The sequence below is a fragment of the Larus michahellis genome, chromosome 1, assembly GCF_964199755.1.
Source record: "Larus michahellis chromosome 1, bLarMic1.1, whole genome shotgun sequence".
Taxonomy (NCBI): Eukaryota; Metazoa; Chordata; class Aves; order Charadriiformes; family Laridae; genus Larus; species Larus michahellis.
The window spans coordinates 96,588,652-96,611,423 of record NC_133896.1 but is presented as its reverse complement, the minus strand read 5'-3'; the positions used below and the strand labels follow the sequence as shown (position 1 = coordinate 96,611,423).

At 46.3% G+C, this 22,772-nt stretch overlaps 1 protein-coding gene across 1 annotated transcript in view; it reads left to right on the top strand.

Annotated features, from left to right (window-relative positions):
- GAP43 (growth associated protein 43) overlaps window positions 1-22,772 on the top strand; it is a 59,193-nt gene that overhangs the window by 33,949 nt on the left and 2,472 nt on the right. The gene's annotated exons all lie outside the window — the stretch shown is intronic.

The following is a 22,772-nucleotide window of genomic DNA, read 5'->3' as shown; positions in this document are numbered from 1 at the left end:
AAGGAGAACATAAATAAACCAAAAGGTAACATCAGAGGTGGGCACCACATGAAACTCAATCAAGAGGCAGTGCCAAGCGTAACTGGCCTCCACATTCATGAGACATTCAGTTGTACAGGACATTCTGCATTCATTAGCTTGTTGGGGCAAAAATGTGGCATATCACCTTGATATTCATAAACAGCCTTATGTAAATGCTACAGAGCCTCAGCATCCAGTGTTGCACTTACTGATGTTTCTCCGTCATTTCATTTGGTCCACTGCTTCTCTTCCACAAATTACAATTCCCAGTCTCTAATTAGACTTCCAAGCTTCATAGCTAACTCAGAGCTTCAGGCGACTCTGTTTCTGCTCAACAAAATGGACAGATAGGAAAGAACAGATATCCAAAATGCAGATAAGTACTGAGAGAGGAGCTCATGCAGAACATTTATGATTTAAGGTATGGACAAGGGGAGCGGCCTTCAAGAGCATGAGTGTAAACAGAATGTACACAACAACAAAGGGTTGCTGCTTCTACCTCCTTTCATTTAAATGTTTCTAGAGATAAGCCTTGAAATTGCATCGTCCAAGTTGGGGTTTTGTTGTTCAGGTCTCCAGCCCTTTGTTCTTACTTTGTGTGATGAGTTGAGTGGCAAAATAAATGTCATGTGATTTTTGAAATCTAATTTGGTATGTTGCATGCTGTACTTGCATTGTTTTTATGCTTGGGCAAAGGTATAAACATCAGTGGCCAAAATAGGACAGAGTGAACTGGTGTTTTGTGGTCCTCTGTACATAGGATAACGAGTGCTAATTAACTCTTATTTAAGACTTGGGATGCCTTTTTCCTAAACAAGAGTACTGATTCTGCTTTGAATTAACATTCTATTTTTAGTCAGATAAATCTGCTGTAATGGATAGAGGTAGGAAATTCATAGTAGCAGGTTATTTAATTTACTTAATTTTACCTGTTTTGAGTCACCAGAATCAAAAAGCATGGTTTATTTCTATGCAGTATTCAAAATTATTTGCAGGTATCTTCCCCATGCTCTTGTTGGCTTTAACATCATTTGAAATTGCCAACCATTCATGGCCGCATCATTTGAAGTGGCCATTTAAATGCATGGTTTAATATGCATTTGCACATGATACTGTTACTTATGTGAATATCTAGCCAACAGAGTAAGTTGGAAAATTTACAATCAAATATATATTTAAAAATGAGTTTTCAGTAATTGTTTGAGTGTTCAAGGCCAGTATGTGCATCTATTTATACTTATTCAATATACATGCAGTAGTACTTAAGCTTACCAATGTTTGCAGAAAGCAAACATGGAAGATGTGTGGCCCCAGTCAAACCGATAGTCTTTTTAAAATGTTAATGAATATAGATTTTTTTTTTTCAATGCCTATTCCAGTATGATATCAGCCTTCCAGTCACAAACTTGAACAGCTGGGTAAGTGCCCCCAGAGCCATCCAAGAAAGAAATGCAAAAAAGATTAAATAGGCCTTCTTTTCCATCTCTCTGAGGATGCTGGGTTGTATTCTGCAATACACTCTATAGCACGACGTCCAGAACAGTAAGAAGCTGCTTTCTTATTAAAGAATATTCCACAAAAGAGCATCATCATAGTATAAAAGTTCCTACAGACAGGAAATATTTCCTGACAGAAAGGCTGTGTTTTCTTTTTCCTATATTCATCCTATTACTCCCTCTCATCTCTTTAAACGTCTCTGTTTGTCTCTTGGTGCTTACTCTTTCCATAGACTTAAAGACATTTGCCACGTCTTGACCTTCTTCCCAGTCATCCCCCAGCAAACACAGCACTGGTGGTTGCTGGCACGGCTGTGATGGTTTGGTCATTCATGAAAGAGGGAGGGCTACCAAACATCTGCCACTCCAGTACTCCTCCAGCCTGGGGACAGATCCTCTTTCAGCTTCATCAGTCCCCTTCTCCCAGAAGTCATCCCCTTGGCTTTCAAAGGTCATCTCATATCGTTTTTGTGATCGAAGACTGGCACAGTAGTATGCAGTGTCAGGCTGCCAAAAATAAATCAAATTGGCTCCTAGCCAGTGTCATCGGTTGGCTGGTTGCCATGGCATGCTTGGCTGCTACTACCATGAGGCGTGACAACCGTGCTACTTTTGTGTGGTGATGTTCATCTGCCTTGAATTTTACTACAATGGCTGTATCGTGTTATCTGTGGATATCTTGCCTGGTGCAAACACAAGCAAAATGCGAGGACAATTTCATTTATACGCAGAAGAGATTTTTGCCTTCATCTAAGGGCAGGACAAAAAAGGCAGGAAGAGGGGAAAGGAGTAACTGACCAGATAAAGAGAAGTGCACAATTTTTAATGCTTAATATTTAATGTTTCTGGAATGGGAGAGAGGCTGGGTGATTCTTCATAGTAGTCGCTAATTCCCCTGACAGCCCTCAGCTCTCCTTGCTATTCAGTTCCACATCTTTTACCTGTCTGTTGGTAATGGCTTAGGAAACGGCTTCAAACAACTGTCCTGTATCCAGTAGCAGTTGATCTGGAACCCCAGACATTCCCAGTTGTACAGTAGGGCAGTTTCTAAGCGATCCTCAAGGTATCAAAAAGTATATGGAAAAAGTAGATTAATTCCAACCTGGGTAAGGCATGAAATGAGTCCGTGGGCTTTGTTCAGTGGCAATGAGGGATTGATGTAAGAAAGTAAACCTTTTGGTTCTCTTCACGTCTTTTGGTGGGTGACTTGCATGCCAAGAAAGTGTTCTCTTATCTGAGCATTCTTGCCAAGACTTATGTTTATAGGCTTTCTTGTTATGATCCAACTTTTGCCTCTTTGGTGTTGATATTATGCTTAGAGAGGCTCCCTTAGATGCCAACCTACTCAACAGGACAAAATTCAAAATGGTAGGAGGGAATTCATACATTACATATGGATGAGGAGGTGAGACTTATTCTAATCTAGGTTTCGTTGGCTTAAATCCGGAGAGCTGCCATCAAAGTTACTGGAAAGAGTCTACGTTAGCGCAGCTTTGAAGTGAGATCAGCATCCAGCACAGCAGACTATAGAAGAAGATAGGCTACTGTGTGCCTTATGGGGAGGAGAGGAGAGGAGGTGAATGTCACACAATGTTAGATTCTCTTTGTACTTTCCCAAGTTTTCAAGTCTCACCTTCACATTTGGCTAGCTCTCACATCAAAAGCACTCTCAGATTGTCATGCAAGAATACAACAAAGCCCAGAAATGTGAAAGAGTAAATTGTGCCTAAGGAAACAAGTGGATCTTCTTTTGTTGGAAAATGAAGAATGCTTTCTCCCGCTTGATGAAATAGCTTTACAATGGAGCAGTTTCACAGCTGAAATGAAAAATCAGCCGGATGACAATTGCTTTGCATGTAAGCGGGCCAGCAGTTCCCCCAGGGCCCTGTATCCTGCAAGCAAGGAGCACTGGGAGGCACCGTCTTCTCTTCACTTCCTCAGAGGGAGCAAGTCCCTGCGGATCCTTTTTCATGGTTTAAAGTTGAATCAGTTCTTTGTTTTCAGTTCAGTCAGCATATTGATGGAAGGACAATGCTTGCTTCACCTAGGGAGCGCTGGCTATATCAAGATTTGGAAAGGGAGACTGTCTATCGTCATGTACCAGCTAGAAGGTACAGCCTGCGCTACACAAGAGGATTGCAGTTGTATACCTGGAATTTTGTCTTGGCCAATGGGTAGCTGGCATGAGGCAGAACACCCTCACTGCCGTTCCTGTTTCACGGGAGCTTATCTCTGCTGCTACACCTGGCAGCCGAGGAAAACAATGCAAATACAGTAGTCTTCCCTTGACTGCCCCAGAGGGAACAACTCTAAGCAAGCGTGCCAGCGTTTTCTTGTCTGTAGTACTACTCCAGCAACAAAGTAAGAATATAAATGCAATTTAGGTTACCTGCAACATGCTGAAAGGTGTCAAAGTATGTACCTAGTCCTCAGTTGCTCTGAAATGTTTAGTCTTTGCATTGTATCTACACGGGTATAAGCATTGCATATGTATTTCATGGCCTGCTTTGCATTGGAGCAAATAGCCATGTGAGGGGCGGGGTGAAGAAAGTGGATTATCACAATTTTCCAGAGAACAGGAAACCTACACACTGCATGCTACAAGTGCAGGATTTCCTCCTCTGTTGCAGTGAAATACTGTCTCTGGTCCCATGTGTGTCTCAGGTGTGCTGTTTTCTAATGAGATGCAGCTTGCCCCATATAGGTGGGAACTGCACTAGTGGACTAGTGGTGAAGCAGGACCTGACCTCCTTTAATGAAATCTTAGGTGGCACTAAGCATATTTACTGATGACAAGGTGTGGGCTGACACTGGAAAAGGCCTCTTGAGGAGAGGCCTTTTTTGCACTCTTTTGCACCAAGGAGGTACCAGTTCTTTTGGGACCTCAGTAAGAAAGGCTGGTTAACTGGTTTATTTTGTGAATGATGGAAACTATAGGAGTCTTTCATCCCTTATGATGTTGGGAACCACAGCTGTTGCAGTATTGGCTGAGCCCCTCCTTGTTGATCAAGAGGGAATGGCTTCAAGCTGCAACAGGGTAGGTTTAGGCTGGACATTAGGAAAAAATTCTTCACAGAATGAGTGGTCAGACACTGGAATAGGCTGCCCAGGGAGGTGGTGGAGTCACCATCCCTGAATGTGTTTAAGAGTCGTTTAGATGTGGTGTTAAGGGATATGGTGTAAGGGAGAACTTTGTAGAGTGGAGTTGATGGTTGGACTCGATGATCCCAAGGGTCTTTTCCAACCTAAATGATTCTATGATTCTATGGCATGCTGCACAGAATTCCTGCTCATGGGGAGGTTGGACAGCTTCATTCTTCTTCACATCTTTATGATATTCTTCCAGCTGAACAAAGCTATCGGTCTTGAACCTGTACAATACTGAACTTTCTGGATGGGATACCAAGGTTTGCTGAGAGTGTTATGCTCTTACACATCTCCATAGGAAGGAGGTCTTACAAGCCGTACAATACAGGTGGTATTGTTTAAGGCAGTGCATACTAATGGCATGGCATGCGCTCATGTTGTATAGTGGTTGCTCATGCTAACACATGGCTCTCTACAGCCAAGGCTGATGGTTAAACTCCATCTAGATTTTGCTCAAAATCACTGTGTCCTCATTACAATATTTTCCACAGTGACCCACTACAAGTGCACTCAGATCATCTTCAGAAAATGCCTGAAATCTCCACATGGGAGGAAGGCTTTCTGCCATAAATGATAACCGAATTTTTTGCTGAGAAGGGCTCAAATAGCAGACAAGTGGACAGAATAGACAGATGGACAATGAAATGTAAGTGGCAGCTGTTCGCTGTAGCTGCCAACAGTGCTCTGCACCACCACCAGTGTCATCTCTTTACACTAGGATCAAGTAGGCTGAACTTTTCAGATAGATATGAGCTTGCAGAGTATCAGCTGGGATTTACAGCTCCAAGGAGCAGTACTTTAAAGGTAGCAGTACTGCCTCTGTGGTACAGCTGACTGCCATTTGCAGAGGAAAGGGATTGGGTAAGTTCAGCAGGTCAGCACAATCAGATTAGTTAGACATTCCTCAAGAGCTGCTGTAATAGGTGCATTAATACTGGATTATCAGTGGCAGTGCAGTGATCACTTCCAATCTCTGTGGCAGCTCCATGGACTCTGACAAGGTGAATTTGTACTCCCAAGGGTCCATGCAAATAACTGGTAGAGGAACACAAAAATTGCCAAGCCAGGCCAGACCTAACATCCATTTATTGTACTTCTCACAGTGGCTAGCACCAAATACTGCTGTGGGCAGATTTGAGGTAAACAACCTCTCTATTGCTAGGACTCATTCCTGTCCTCTGCTGCCTAGGATTTGGCTTAACAGTTAAAGCATGATGTATTATCTCTTTTGATACTAATTTTAACTGTGGCTTTATATGGCATATATATAAATGCACAATATCCAATTGGCTAAGTGCTAACAGCTTCCCCAACTCCAACCAACTGTACAATGGCTGGGAAGTTCAGCAATGAATCGGCTACCATTGCCTTAAATATCTTCCTGTACTTGTGTTATGCCACAGAAAAGCAAAAGCTTCTGATAGCCCTACATTATGTCATTGATATTGTATATAGCATCATATAGTGTGCACATATGCACAGAAGGCATAGTACCATAGCCCTTGCTGTTCATCCCTTTCCTGAAGAAAACACAGGCAATGCTTTCAATTGCTTTTTATATGAAATGATCCCCATGATTTTTAGCATCTTTGTTTCTTTTCTCTGCACTCCCTTTAAATCTGCAAATGTCCTTTATGAGATGGGGTGTACACACTGTACACATTAGTTCAGAAAAGGCTGTACTTGTACACGTATTTCCAGAAAATTCCAGAAAATTCCAGAAATACACGTATTTCCAATATTTCTTCTGTTTTGCTCCTCATCCCAGTCCCTATGCACACCAACATCTTTGCTTTTTGAAGACAGCTGACCAGTGAGCACTGATGACTGCAATGACATCCAGGTCTGTTGTGGACTTGGGAGTTCTCTTTGTAAAGGCGCTGCACAAATATTTTATTCAGCCATATGATGGTCTGTGAGATTGGACAGTGGCCAAGAGAACTAAAGAAAATGTGGGCAGTGACAGGAGGCTTACAAGTTAAGCCACTGCCTTCAGCTCCATGGGATAGGTTTCATGTCCAGTTCTGGACCTCCAATAGACCTGTGAAAGGCCAACTTACGCAAGCTCCAGTCTCTAGCCACAATATATTTCTCTAGGCTACATTCACACTGCAAGCTTAACTTAAAGGAGGGTTTCCTCATTCCCTAGCTTTTCTTTCTGGTGGTGTTGAGTGTCTTTCAGGCAAAATATAGGGGACACACTTAGTGATAATATATGGGGGAAAACTGAAGGATGGAGAGTGCTACTATTGCGTGCTTAGCTGTTCTCTGAAGGGGAGTCTGGTCTGGTTTTGCAGGTTACTAGAACTGTGACTTTCTTCCTAGTTCTGTATTCCCTGCTAAAGAGTCCTTTTGCATATCCTGTAGCTCTAATGGCCTGTACCATATAAAAAGCCTTGGCTTTATCATCACAAAACGTGTATGTGATCTGTGGAAATGCTTCTTTTTTCTTTCTGTGTCCTTAGCTACATCACTGTCAGCATGGGACACTGAAACAGAGCTGAAAACCTTGGCTGAGGTCCTGGCAGCCAGGAGCCCATGTTGGACACCTGCCCTTTGCAGGGCTGCAGAGTAGTCAGGAAAAGAAGTATAGAAACCTGGACAGGGCCCAGAGATGTAAAGGAAAATGCTCTTCTCCTAACGACAGGAAAAGTGAGACTCAAGGCTTCATGTAAATAAGTCTTAGGTAAAGGTCATAAGGTCCCAATTATCCACTGTTCAAAGGACCACGCACATTCCAGCTGTACCTTGAGGCAATAGCAAACGAGTCCTCTTTTCATTATGAAAGAAAGCAGAAGGTGGAAGACACTATTCAACCTCTCCATCTTCCTTCATCAAAACACAGTAATTGGGAATTATAGTAATGATAACCGGACATTACCTGTAACCTACAGCACTTAGTGAAGAAGAAAATCTCTCTGACATTTGGAAGAGCATCCAAATCCCAGTGCTAAAGTGGTGCAGTGCTGCAGAACCGTAGCTGACAATGCACTGCATGTACAGGGAAAGGGATGGGAGGGCAGGAGCAAGAGCTGTGACCAATCTACAGGAGCATTCCCCAGTGCTGCTGACTTTGGCAGAACCATCTTAGCAGCTGTGAAAAATGTTTCAAAGACCTTACTGGGTAACCATTTGAAGAGGTTGAAGACGTAATAAAGTAAAACTAGTTTAAAGTTGGGGTGGTGGAAAGTACTTTTAAAAACCCCTTTGCTGTTCTTAAAGGCTTTGGGCACCCATTGATTTGGAAATGACACAAACCTCTTAGAGGGAGGTGTGAATGCAAGCTCATGTGGACTAAGTCCATAACTGTCTAGTTTTTAGATGAGTATAGGACTCCATCCCCTCACTGCTTAGAAATGAAAGAGTATGTATTCCAGCATAAACACCCTGTGTTACCTATCCCAAAATTTCTCTTCCAAGCTCCCCTTCTACCTCCTTCCTTCCTCCCATCTTTTACAGCCTGTTTGGAGGCAACACTCACCAGCTGTAGCTGCAACTACGGGGCTGAAATCTAAGCCTCACTAACTTATGTAAGGCTAGGATTTCACCTGTGATTTCAGCATCAGTGTCGTAAGCAATTCAGAGTAATCTTCAGTCATCAGTGCTGGAACAAGGGATATGCCACAGGAGACTGAGCCCTGGGCTGGAGCCTGCCCTGCTGCACTTCAAAAAGATGTTCAAGTTGAAGGAGTCTGTGGTCTTAATCTTAGATCTACTCACAAATGGCCTGTATGTTTCTTCCCCTGGGAGGCACTCAGTGCAATATTGTAATATTGGTCTTCTGCTTTCCCTTGTGGTCAGAAAGGGTGGAAATCCCCTACATTCACAGGGTCTGATCAGAGGGCTGCTGTGAGGTTATCTTCAGTAGAGCTGCTGCAATTTATACAAGCAGCAATTCTGTCTGGCCTTTTGTCTGCATTTGCAGTCTGTTATTCAACTGGTACACCAGGGATCCAGATGATGAAAGCACCGCAAAAGGAAGTGACTTTATTGCCAGACAGTGAGGAGGCATGACTGTCACCTAGATCTCCTAACCCTGTACCACACCTGCTCACTCCTGCACCCTTCCCATGGTGCAGCTCCTAGTGTTCAGCATAGACGTTCAGGGTGCTGCAGGACTGGTTGCTGTTTGAGAGATTCTTCGGCAGTGTAAACAGTTTTGGCACGTGCCTTTAAACTTGTCTTTGGGGATTAACATACTCTTTGCTCAAACCTGTCCCAGCACTACTGCTAAGCCTTTGTTGGGGGACTTATCAGCATGGTCAAACACGGTGCCAGGCACAAGGACTGAACTTGACCATTTGTCCATGACACAGCCTCTCCCAAACACACCCGAGGCCCATCAGGAATGCAGGGGGAAATGCACGGCACTGCTACTGAGCATTCAGCTTCTCTGGATGAACAACAGACTTCGGTCTCAAGAGATACTAACCCATGACTGTTCACTGCACTCAATAAAGAGACACAAAATGAGAAAGAAAATGTTTCTGTGTGCCTCAAGCTAGAAACCTTCTTCATGGCTGAAGCCAAATGACTGTGAGAAAGATGGATGGAGTCACTGATTTTTACATCAGAGAACAAGGAGAAAATTACAGCGGTTCCTAACTGATGTAGCATGCAAGTACTTCTTGTCCTCGTTTCTAGCAAAACACATACACGTGTTTCTACCAAACAGAGGAGTCAAGCCTAGTTGCAGTTCAAACCACCTCCACACAGGGCTTCTGAGTCCTGTGCCAGGCTGGAATTTTTCTGTGAAACATTTTTTTCATTAAAAAGCCCTTTAATTTGTCAAAACCAAACATAGTATGTATCAGTACCAGGAATGATGGGATTTGTAGATTAAAGTGGCAAGAGAAACCTTTGCCTGCTTTTAGAGTAGCTAGCAGGTGAGGGTCATGTACTCCCTGAAGGGAAGGGAAGATGGGCCCATGCCTTACCCTAGGAAGCTGAAGTCCACTGAGCTTTGCAAGCAAACCATCGGGCTGCTGGACGAAGTTTCCCCTGATCCCTCCTGCTGGAGCTGTTCCACTTTGTATAAATTATTTATTATTTGCTGGACCCGGGATGTGGAGTTTGGTCTCCCCCATTCCAGATGAATGCCCTCACCACTGGTCTACAGAGTCAATGTTTTCCTCTGTCCCAATGAATATTTAATGATTTATGGAAGTGGAACAGCTCCAGCAGGAGAGGAAGAGAGACGTGTTCATTCACGTGGATATCTCACAACATCGCTCTGCGACCAGAAGGCAAGACCTGAGCCAAGGACCTTTACAGTGAATAAAATCAGCCAGAGGACCAGGGGAGACAACATGAGCACAAAACGGTGGGGTGCCACTTCCTATGCCTCAGTGCAATTTCAGAGCAATTTCAGAGCAACTCAGACCCAGGGGGTTCATACCTCAGATAAGGCTCTCTTCTGTGACAGCCATTGTCAAAATGATGGTGCCCAAACTGAAAGTATGGGCTGCTCCACCTTGGTCAAAAACTTAGAAACTCTGCAAGTGGGAGCTGTGGTGACTCACAATCACTGCGGACCTGTGCAGAGCCAGAGTCCGTAGCAGACTTTGGCTATGCATGAGATAGTGGAGGAGCACCTACTGCTTGGCCCCACAGCCGAGGCAGGGCCACCTTGGGCTGGCAGTGTTAGCAATGGGACAGCCACAGCAATGCTCAAGTGTCCTTTGATGAGAGAGACAAGCCTTGTCATTGTAGGCTAGCTCAGCAAAGGGCTGTCTTAGCACCCCATAGGCTCCTTTTTTCCACCATAGTGGACAGTACTGAAGAGCTTTGACTTTGCCATTGACAACCCGATCAAACCTGCAGCTCCAGGGTGTGAGGTGACGCAACCTGGCCTCGTGCTGCCATGGCATGGCCGGCTGTGCACGGGGCATGGGACTGCCTCGCTGTGCCCCTACAAGGTCTCTCCAGTGTTTGCAGGTGCCCCACTGGTTGCCCTCATGTCAAGGGCAAATTCTTTACCCACCTGATTGAACTGTTATTGTGAAAAGTCAATTAAAATGAGATGGCTACTGTGGGACAGCTGCACTGGTTCGCTTGGTACAGTGCTCAGAAAGTTCAGAGGCTGGAAAGTCCTTCCCAAACTGGGAGAAGGTTGGATTTTAAAAAATAAAAAAAAAAATTAAAAATCCCACATTTGAATTAAAATCAAAATTACTGATGCTAGCTGCTGCCACCTTCACAGGGAAAACTGCTGCTGGCAGCAAGAGCACTTGTGAAGGGTTTTCCAGGCAGCTCCTTCCTTCCTTCCTTCCTTCCTTCCTTCCTTCCTTCCTTCCTTCCTTCCTTCCTTCCTTCCTTCCTTCCTTCCTTCCTTCCTTCCTTCCTTCCTTCCTTCCTTCCTTCCTTCCTTCCTTCCTTCCTTCCTCCCTCCCTCCCTCCCTCCCTCCCTTCCTCCCTCCCTCCCTTCCCACTGTGCAGCTCGGCTCTCTGAAAATGGCCAGCGCCAGGCGCAGGGCTGCCCCAAAGCCCTCCTTTCCCCTAGGGCTGAGCACTTACTGGGCAAGCATCATCACACCTCTGGTCACAGAGATTTCTCGGGGTGGAAGAGGCTACTATGCAGTCCGACCTCCCGCCTGAAGTCAAGCTGTGGCTTTTCACCTCCCAACCCTTAGGCTTTCTCATGGGCACCCAAAGAATGAGGCAACAGACGGAGGAGGATCTGGCCTTTGCAATATGAGCTGAGGAAAGTGTCCAGTTTTGCAGGATGGGTGCTGTGACTCCTGATCTTTCCATCCCTGGAAGGCTGTGATTAAGCAGTCCGAGACAGGGGGTTTGGGGGAGAAGGGAGAGTTGCTCTGCACCAGCAATGCCACTCCACCTTGTCTCGAAGAGGGGATTTCCCCACAAGTGCTCATAGTTCAAAATGCCTCTTCCTATGTGAGGGCTGTCATAATGCGTGTGATGACCTCCTCCTGTTGAAAGGAAAAGCAAAGGCTCCCAGGAGCTTCACCAGGTATAACATTAAGCCTGAACTGCCTCCTAGAGAGCAGTTTCTGTGTTTCAGTGCCCATTCTGCACAAAACACATTGGGATCCTACACCAGCTGTGCGGATGGGAAATATTAGTAATATCTTTGATGCGAAGAGCTGGTAGTGTTGATGTTGCAACTGCCGGGGACAGTTATCAACAAGATGGCTGTGGAAGGCCTGAGAACAGGCACTTAATTCATTTTAGCGTCCAATTTGCAGAGCCTTGGTTTATGATGATGGACAGAAACAAACTAATGATCTCTAAATGAAATTTCTCCTTCATTTAAACACAAAATGGGAGGATGGCAAAGGGAAGAAAAAGAGACATTTTATATCCTCTCCTTGATTGTAATTCCCTGCCTTCAGCTAGATCAATATCGTTTCTGCTGGAGATGGAGGCTGCCTCTGGTTTCCATGGCAATCTGGTTGTTGGAGGCTTACAGGCTCCATGAATCCCCAATTTATCAGCCTTCTAGGCTTTAATAATGGAGACCAGCAGTCAGGCAGCTTATGAATGGCACATGTCTTTTTGGCTGGGGGAAGGGAGGCGGGAGCGTGGTTTGTAGTAAAGGCTGCAGCAATTTGTTTTCCTGCCACCGACAGCTGAAGGGGGAGGAGAATGAGGAGAGGAGTGGTGCATTAATTCTGGATGCACTGAAGGAATTTCTAGATCTTTTTTGCTGCAATTACGGAACATTTCCTCCTCTGGCCCCTTTTCGGGGCGGGCAAAGTCCCTTTGCCGGAGCAGGCAAGGAGAGCAGCTCCACAGTCAGTCCTGTGTGATGAGGTGGGAGCTATAGATGGACAACCCAGAGTCTCTAGCACTCTGCACGTTTGCTTCCTCTCCTTAACCCTCTTTATTTCAGGATCAGCAGTGCGTGAATGCCAGCAGTCTGCCACGGTTTTGGGTTCATTTTTATCCCCCTACTGATCCTACCGCAATTGCCAGGCTGATCAGCAGAGCTGTAAGATGAGCAGACCTCAGAGGAGCTGATCTGTCTATCAAACTTCTGTCACTTGCTGTGCTATTCTCTGTGCATCTGCCAGGCCCATCTCTCCAAACCCAAGCCTCCATCCCCAAAGTGCAGTAAGCTTTACTTCCTGAATTAATTACTTTGCTAGAAGTGTCCTGGCTGCACAGGTATCATTATCAGTCACTTCAGTAAGGCTACATTTTGCTCACCTGGACATGATCTACTCAGGTTATTTCCATTTCTTCTTGTTTTTCCTCTGATTTATCCCCTATGATCTCACAGGGCAGCCACCCTAGAGAGGCTAAAGAATAAATGGATATGTCTTATCAAGACCTTGTTCTTCTGTCCCCTCACATGCCCTCTGTTTCTAAATCATCCACCATAACTTAACTCAACAAGCAGGAAAAGACAGGTGACACAAAAGAATACTGTTGCATGAGATGGGGACATCCTGTTTTCCGATGTGTATGCCAAGAGCAGCTGCCAACTGTTACATTCCACAGCTGGAAGCAAGTAAAAACCTCTATATTCAAGCTGTTCAAATCACAAGGTATTTAAGGAATTAAAAAGAGTAGCCTTTCTGGTCTGTAGGACCTAAGTGAAATCAACAGAGGCAGGCGTGAAGAAGAGTAAAGAGCAACTTGTGGGTTATTTCTTCTTGGGTTTTCCTTGGTAGGGAATGCCTTTCTTCTACCTGCCTTCCTGTGAGGGGGTTGGGGGGACTATTGTTGAGATTGTTGCAACTCCAGTTTTAGCCTGGAATTAGGATTTTGTGGAATTTCAGAAATCACAGGACCAAGGCATCACACCTATGAAAGTGCTGCTGTGCGCAGAGGGTCTGGTTGAGATGCTGGAATGAAGAGCCAAAGCAACTCAGCCTCCTGGGTACACCACAGGATTCTGTGTGACCACAGCCCAGTTCTTCATACGTTGCTCACTCTAAAATGCAGATAAAAGCCTTTGCTTTCTTCACTGGACTGCCATAAGGATAAAATACCTCCGTGATTGTGACTTAGGCCATTGTTGTGGTGACAAAGACCGGATAAATACTTACATTGCTGGCTGCCTGTAGCAATTTGGGAAGCTCACAATGGAGACAGGTCTTTACATTCACAAAGGTCTGGGTTCATCATAAATGTATGATCTGGATATTATATCCTGTTTTATCTTATATATCTGGTACGATCTGGATAGTGTATCGAAAAAGACCAGTATACTACCTTGCTGGAAAGTCAAGCAGTGGATGATGAAGAACTGTGGTCTGAGTGTCTGCAGAGGCATCTTTGACTCTGGCTTGCCCTTTTTGGGGAGAGAGGCTGGTAGCTTGGAACCTCTCCTGAAGGGAGCCTTTCTGCTCCAGCGGGGCAGCTGATCAACTGATTGGGAATCTGATCGGCTCTGACCCCAAGCTGATGGCTGGGGAGACCCTGCACAAGTCACTTCCCATTTCTCTGCTTCAGGATCCCCAGCTGTAAAGACCGTGGAGCCTTGGTAGGACTCTGTTGAAGTCAGCAACTTTGATGCTGTTTGTCAGGAAGCCACGCAATACTAGTGCAAAACATCTGTCTCCAAGGCACCCTCAACCCAAAAGGGCTTTTTTACCTCCCCTTTGGACACTAGACTGCACAGCCAGTGTACACTTGCCCACCACTTTCTGGTGCAACAAAGCATCCCCACAGCAGCACCTTGACAGACCTCACTGCTGCCAGGTGGGAGCACCCTGTCCTCCCTGGAGCTGCGTTTGCTTGTAGCAGTGGTGGTGGCCAAGAGGGAGGTGTTGTTAAAGGAGATCTCACTGTCTGAAAACCTAACCACTCTGGTAGGCTTCTTCCAACCCTCTCTGGATTGCAATTGCCCAATTATAGGTACTGTACACAGTTTGGGACAAAAGTGCTGGTAACAGGCAGGAATGAATGACCAGCCAGCAGTCGGCATGTCATTTGTCTTAGTCTTCAGGCTTGGCTGCATCTGTGGGTTAGGTAAGGGAATGGCAGTGGAAAAAAGAAGGAGAGCCTCTTCTTTCCCATTCTCCAGGAAGCAAAAATATTTGCAAATGTAGCTGTAACAGGGTTAACACCTCACATTCATAAGGAACATCCTTTTCTCTCTCCACCCTTTTCCTCCACCACTCCCATTTCTCTGGAGACCTTGCTGCTCCCTCCCATCAGCCAAAGTTGGGGAGTTTCCATAGCAACTCGGCAGCTGGTGTCTAGACACTGTGAAAGATGCTTTGCAATGGAGCTTCGAGCCTTACTCCCCTCACACCCCCTCCCCGCCACTGCGCACCCTGAGCATCTGTCCCACCACTCCCTCCTTTTCCGTCTACTGCACCCCCAGGATGCCGATGCAGGGTGGGATTTCCATAGTGGTGGTGGTGGAAGAAAGGCCCGAGATGGGAGGAGAGGGAGGGGGAATCCGTAAGCCACTGGCTCTTGAGCCTGACAAAGCGCAAAGGCAGCTGGGGTGACAGAACTGGGGCTGGCTGTCCTCTGAGGATTTATCAGGATCAGAAAAAGAGGCAGCCGTCCAAGCTTGGACCAAAGTCATCAGCCACAGGACTGGCAGAAGTTGTTTTTTTTATCTCTGCCAGAGCAACTGAGGTTGGCATACATGGCACTGAAACAAAGATGAAGTGGTCCAGGAATAGGAGGCCCAAACTGCCATGTATTGTGGCCGTATTCACTGTAACAGCCTTCTTTGCCTGCTTCTTTCCAGTAGTTACTGGGCAACTTCCCTGGACCTCCTGCCTGCTGCTTGCAGTGGGGGCACCCCTTGCCACCACCTAGTTGCAGGGTTTGCCAAGGGTGTGCAGATCTCCCAGGTGCCATGTGCCCACCAGGACCCCAGGGCTCAGAGGAACCAGGTGGTACCCTGCGTCCCTCTGTAGCGAGTGAGGTATTCACCAGGGGTTTGGGAGAAACCATGCAAGTCAGTCCCCTGGACCAGGCACAGCCACTCACCTGAAATACCCAGTTCCTTCCTTTCTCAGTGTTTTGCTGGGCCTGAATAAGTCTGCCAGTATTCAGGAGCAGTGAGTGGGGAGAGTGTAGGATTTTAGCACTGCGTGTGACGCATCGTAGGGCTGACTGCAATGGGCTAACTTGGATCGGGAAGAGAGCTGTATAAGCAACAGCTCTGAACCTGAAGTGCATCTCGTTTCAGCAGTCTCAGACCTACCATCGTCTGCCTGGAATCAGCTTCTGGCTGGATAGAAGGACAGATGGATCGGGACAGATGAATCAAGCTGTGAAGCCTGGATCCAAATGTGGATCCAAATGTCATTAAAAGTAGGAGAAACTCAGGTCAGGGATTTTCAATGGGGCCTTACAGTGCTCTTTACCCTCCAAAAAATGTCTCTAAACAGAGTGATCACTGGGGCAGATGAGGTCTGCTTATTACAGGGCAGGAAAACCCAGATTAATATTTGGAAACAAAGAGGAGACCAGATGAGGCACAGGTTTTCAGTTCCAACTCTGACCAAGCTGTAGTTGGCAGAGGACAGAGGGAGAAAGGAGTGAGCATGACAAATACTAGAGAAAGAGCAGTGGCTGAGTAGATCTGGGCAATACTTTAGCATGAAGGCATGAAGTTCTAGCTGCACAATAAATATCAGCAATAATTATGCAAACAGTGGGAAAGCAGCAAAAGCAAAATCCCTGCATCTGTAGTAGAATCCCAGAGTGTTTGTGCAATTTCTCTTCTCTTGGCATCAGCTGTGGTAATTTAAAGATCTGCAGTGGAACAGAGACAAAAAGGAAAACAAAACACAAGCCACAGCTACAAAAGAAATTATCAGCAGAGAGGTTGCTGCTGCTATGGTCATAAACTGATGTCTGCTCTGATTTAATTAATCCTGGCAAGTCAGACGGGAGCTGGGCAGGTCCCAGGAGGCAGTGTTTTACCCGGAAATCCATTCAACCTAATTTCACTAATGTAGGGCAGTGGAGAGACTTGGAGAGGAGCCTGCACATTCAGCCATTAGAGCACAGCATAGGCAAAGGCAGCTGGAAGTACCACCGTCCAGCAAAACTGCTGCTTGCGTGCCTGCTTCAACTTTACAGCAACCAGAGCTGCATATGTTCGAGGCGTTTGCTCCCCAGCAGGGCTCACAGACATGACTCTCACCCTTTCCAGGAAATAAGTGGAGTGCTGAGGGACAGGAGCTCTCTAAGACCCTATTTCAGCAAGGATCTGTAGTTCACATCCATGTTGTTTCTCTTTCATGGGCAAGGCAGTTCCCTAGCAGGTGCTGGTTGGAGATGTAGGTATGAAGCGTGGCTCTGACACAAGCCCTTCATCTGGGAAGCAAATGCACTTCAGCATCTCCCACCAGGCAGCTCTATCACTTAAGCAATTCTGCAGTTGCAGCTCAAGGTTTGTCTGAGGCTGCCCAAAAGGTTTCTCAACGTGGCTGCCCCATCCAGGGTGACAGATTGAAGTGAGATTGGTGGCAGCTCAGCTCACTGATACCTGTCTGTTTAGCAAAATTATCCCATGCTATAGGATGATTTGGACTACTGCATAGATTTCAAAAGACTGAAACAAAAGGCAAAGCTGCAAAACAAACTGAAATCCCAAAGCTGTGGCTGGGGGGGACCACAGGACTGGAATAACAAGGAACAGTGCATTAAAACAACTGTGAGGATTATGACTGCAAGTACAAACTAGGTGGGTTTTGTTGTTGGTCTTGTTTTGGGGTGTGTTTTTTTTTTTAGCTTTTTGACCTAGCCTTTCCTGCTTTATCCTTCAGGACAGATTTTACTTTTTGCCCCTCCTCAAGCTTCTTTTGCTTCATATTGCAGCTCAGCCTCCCCTCCTGTTCTGCTTTTTCCACACATAGAATCACAGAATAGATCACAGAGTCACAGAATGGTAGGATTTGGAAGGGACCTCTGGAGATCATCTAGTCCAACCCCCCTGCCAGAGCAGGGTCACCTAGAGCAGGTTGCACAGGAACATGTCCATGTGGGTTTTGAATGTCTCCAGAGTTGGAGACTCCACCACCTCCCTGGGCAGCCTGTTCCAGTGCTCTGCCACCCTCAAAGTAAAAAAGTTCCTCCTCATGTCTAGGTGGAACTTCCTATGTTCAAGTGTGTGCCCGTTACCTCTTGTCCTGTCGCTGGGCACCACTGAAAAGAGCCTGGCCCCATCCTCCTGACACCCACCCTTTAAGTATTTATAAGTGTTGATAAGATCCCCCCTCAGTTGTCTTTTTTCCAGACTGAAGAGACCCAAATCCCTCAGCCTTCCTTCATAAGAGAGGTGTTCCACTCCCCTAATCATCTTGGTAGCCCTTTGCTGCACCCTCTCCATCAGGTCCCTGTCCCCTTTGAGCCGGGGAGCCCAGAACTGGACACAGTACTCCAGGTGTGGCCTCACCAAGGCAGCGTAGAGGGGCAGGATGACCTCCCTCGACCTGCTGGCCACACTCTTCTTGATGCACCCCAGGGTGCCATTGGCCTTCTTGGCCACGAGGGCACATTGCTGGCTCATGGTCATCCCGTTGTCCACCAGGACTCCCAGGTCTCTTTCCACCGAGGTGCTCTCCAGCAGGTCAGTCCCCAACCTGTACTGGTGCATGGGGTTATTCCTCCCCAGGTGCAGCACCCTACACTTGCCCCTGTTGAATTTCATAAGGTTTCTCTCTGCCCAACTCTCCAGCCTGTCTAGGTCTCTCTGTATGGTGGCACAGCCACACAGGCACATATTGTGTTCTCATGTTATGAATTTGGGCCCTCCTTTTTGCTCTGTGGCTGGAATGCTCTAGAACAAATGTGGATGTCTCCACTCTGGCTTGCTAAAGATGTAGGTGTTCCCAGGCTACAACTCCTCTTGTCCTAAAGTAGGCATCTAAATATGTCAGGTTAATAGAGTCCTAGAAATGTCATGTTCATTTCACCTAATTAGAAAGGGAGCAGAGGGTGAGAAATCAGCTGGATGTGTCTCTGTATAGATGTCTAGAGTTAGGTGAGATGTCCAGAGTTAGGTGAGATGTCCATCCACTCCCACTTCAACTTTCCCATTCCATGATCTCTTCACGTGCATCTCGGTGCCGCCCCAGTCCAGGTCCATCTTAAGAAATAACTCACTGCCTCCTGCTTGTTCTCTTGCTTGCAAGTGGACACAGGGGACTCTGATCTCGCAGGAGAACTCACAGTGCTGGCATGTTCAGAAGGGAGGCAGCTTTAGACAGGTGGAAATTTGGCCACCCAGGATGAAATGCTTTTGTTCCTCAAGCAGGGGATGGAACATTTTGCCTAAATGACCTGGATTCTTGCCAGCTTTTTTTGTCGCCTTTTACACCTATTCCAACAAAGTGCAAAGTGAATAAAAAATGCCAAGGTCGTGCAGTTCTGGTGGTATAACTGTATGTGTCCACTACAAACCGACAGGTGCAACAGCCCAGAGTTCAAGGAAGTGGGAAATCAAGACTAGTATCAGATAAAAAGCAATGTAAGAAATATCCTCTCTGCTGTGTGGAATCCCCAGGATAGCTGTCTACTAATCTCCCCAGGGATACCTTACCCTCCTTTTCTGGGACACTGAAAACTAGGCTGGAGAAAACCCGAGAGAACATACTGCAGAAATAGCCTGCATCAAACAAACTGGTGAAGGGTGAGTCAGATAAACCATCTCACCTCTCCTTGTGAATCAGACACTGCTATTAACTGTCCCTGATGTCAGCAGGGTTGTGCTGCATTGCTCCCATTGCACAGAGAGAATCCTCTTCTTTTCACTGCTGTGGTTTAGCGGTGCCATGGCTTGAACTTCTTTTTTTGTGCTGAATTTTTTATCCTTTTTGGTATTACTTCTTGCTAAAGTTCATTACTGTATAATAACACCAGGTTGCTTCTTTTCACTCATCCGAAAGATCAATGAAATGCTGCTCAAGCTGCTAGGAAGTAAGACATAGCTTAGCAAGGTGAAGCAAGGTGTAGGGTGTTTCCCCTTATTGCTTCAACACTATGCAAGAAGAAAGAGGGAGAGTGACTGGCTGAATTTTCTGTGATAATTCCTGTTCAAAAAGGTAGACCTCTTGTTTATACTCGGGACATCCACAATCATGAAAATTTGTTCTAGTTTGCGATGTGTCCGGCATTTGGGTTGAATGATTTCTCTCTGTTGACTCGAAGATGTGGTGAAGTGACTTTAAATCCTTTCTGCTGCTCCATGACCTCAGAGTCAGTCCAGGCTATTTCAGCCATGGCAGAAATCAGTGCAGTCTTTGGGCTGCTTCACCAGTGAGTCATCTGACTACCACTAACTGCTCCCCAGAGAAGAGCAACAGGGGCAGTGAGGCACCCCCGTGCAATTCCTCTGCCAGCCAGGGATCTCTGGGTGCCGTGGGCACTCCCTGGAAATTAGATTTGCCACTGCGGGGACTCAACGGGGAACAAAACATGGCAGAAAATCGTGTTTCAACCGGCCTGCTTAACCTAAGAGCAAGAACAGCATGGGAAACATTGTGAGCTACCCCACGTCACCGAGGTTGCCAACTCCCCCACTTTGAGTACATGTGGATTTCCTGCCCATCTTGCTAGGTCAGTTGTCAAGAGCCTACCGCTGTAGGAGCTGGACCCCACTTTCAGCTGCTGATGTAATGGGGGAATCTGTGCGATTTCGCGGTTTGTATGTCTTGGCCAAGGCACTCAGTATCGTAGCAGGTATCAGGACCTCCCAGCGTCTATCCCTGTGCTTGCTGCCTTACAGTCCCTTCTGTTCTGCTGTCCTGAGGAGGCTGTGGGCACTGCCAGATAAAATCTATGCATATTTTCAGTAGGAAGACACAGAAAGTTTTAAACATAGTGAAATATAGCGTCAGGGCTTGCGTTCCTGAAGCTGCGTTGCCTCTCCTTTGTTGCTCTTCCATTCATCTTGCATTTATGTGCAGAAAAAAACAGAAGTTCTGCCTTACTAGGATCTATCAGAGCCTTATAGAAAAGCATGCTTTGTTGCTGGCTAACAATAGTCTTTTGGCTCAAACTTAGGGGTGGATGGTTGTGCATTAGGATTCTGCTCTTGGCCCCGTAATGCAACATGTCTCCTGCTATGAATGCCTTGGAGAAGAGCATGATTAAAAGGACTTCCCTCCCTCCCAGTGGAGTGTGATTAAGTCATTCAGGAAAACTAACAAAACTAGGGCAAGTTGGCCTGCTTTGCCTTGCAACAATACTTGCATCCTATTTTAATCAGTAGCTTGTTTTGTCCTTGGTTCATGGTTGTAGCAGTTCCATACATAAAAGGAGTCCTCAAGTAGCATTCTGTTTTGCTGTTCAGTATCAAGGGAAAGAAAGTCCACAGATGTTTTTGCTGACAGGGGGGTTGCAAATGCAGGGGCTCAGGCCATGGGGATGTTCCCACAGACTTTTTCCTTTTGGAAAATCAATGGTCAGAGTTTACTAAGGCAAAAAGAATTTGAAGGTCCAGAAGCAGAGCCTTTAATGAAGATGGTTCAGGATAAGAAGTACACACATCTTAAAGGTGATCCATATGGAAGTGGTGCCTAGGAACATATTTAAAAGCTAGGCGAAAGAGCCGAGGGGGTTGGGAAGCCGGAATGCAACACCTACTGCCAGTGTTGGAAGCAAATACAAGTCTGCCATCTGATGGCATCGAATGGACCAGGCCAAAATGCATGAATGGTGTCAGTAAGGAAAGTTTCACATCCCAATTAACAGTCTCACTAATGCTAAATGTGGGTGTGAGGATGCTAATCCTCACAAACTAAACATCCGCTTGTGAACGTCCATATTGTTAAGCTGACAGCATGGGCCACGGTGAGATTTTTGAATATGCCAACTAGCTTTGCCTCAGCCAGCTCCCAGACACAGCCACCCTGTTCTGGAGAGTAAGGGAGTTTAGCCATATGGACATGAGCTGTGTGGTGCCAGCTGGCCTCGGGGCCAGAGAGTAGTCCCTGGCCCATTTTATTTACTGGTATGAGATAATCTGATAGCTCATCAGAGAAGCCAGGAACTGTCCAGGGACCCCACAGTCCTCTCTGAATGACCATCAGAGATACAGTGATGCTACGGAGGTATATTGAGTGCCAGCACTGAGGTATGTGACATACCAATCTTGTGGTCTGTCCCACACCACCCAGCCCTTCAGTATTTTTTTCTTTTCCCTGTTCTTTATCCCAAGTCTGGAGTGGTGCTGCTTGCTTGGCCTCTCCATGGTCTGTGTGGGAGGGGGAGTCAGTGAAGAATGGGGAGACGATGCAGCCGACCAGCCACTGCAGTGCACTAAGACCCTTGTGCATTAGTCTACCTTACAGCCCTGGGTGAACCATCACCTTCTCCTGTAAGAAGCAATCCACATGATGCATAGACTTTAGTGGGGTTTCTGAAAGAGGCCCAGGACATGTTTGTGTACCTGTATCTAAAGGTGATGAGAGCTGATCAGCAGGAACTTGGAGACAAATAAATCTGTCCTGCTGCAATGAAGGGGGCATGATATCTTGGGCTGGATGAACCCAACAGCAAGATCACTCCAGCTTGAGGGGTGCTCCTTTCATTTGCCTTGTCCCTCCCAGCTGCCTCTGCCTTCCCCTTGGTTCTGATCCCTGTCTAGTTCATTGTTGTGGGATTGCTCCTAGCGTTCATTTTAACTTCTCAATGAACAATGTGCCAGAACAAGGTGTCTGATTGTCAGGCAGACCCAGCCCCCAGTTACACTCATTGCTTCCCCCCGGGGCAGCTCTCCCCCGGGAGAGCCCAGAAAACGGGAGACATGACAGCCTCCTACATGAAGGCTCCCATTTCTCTAGATCTCTGTTCAGTGTAAGAGAAGTCTGAGTTACAGGTTATAAAGTTTTTCCCTTTGGGTCTTGCAAGCTTCAAGTGCGTGTAGACTTTTCTCATCATGACTTCTTTAAGTCTCGGCTGGGAGGATGTGTAGCAGTAATTAGGGGGCAACAATTCAACAGTGGCTGTCGCAGTCAGTGGGTTCAGTAAAAGGGTGTGTGATCTAGCTGGTAAACCAAGAGCCTAATCAATGCATCTGATGAAATGAATGGTGGTTGCCTGCCCCATCAGCAGCGAGCTAGGTGGTTCCTTCCAGTTGCACATGCTTTCTGGCAGGGCCGGAGGTGTTTTGTGAGAGCTGCACACTTGGGCCGAACCCTGGCACATTCTTTCCATGCT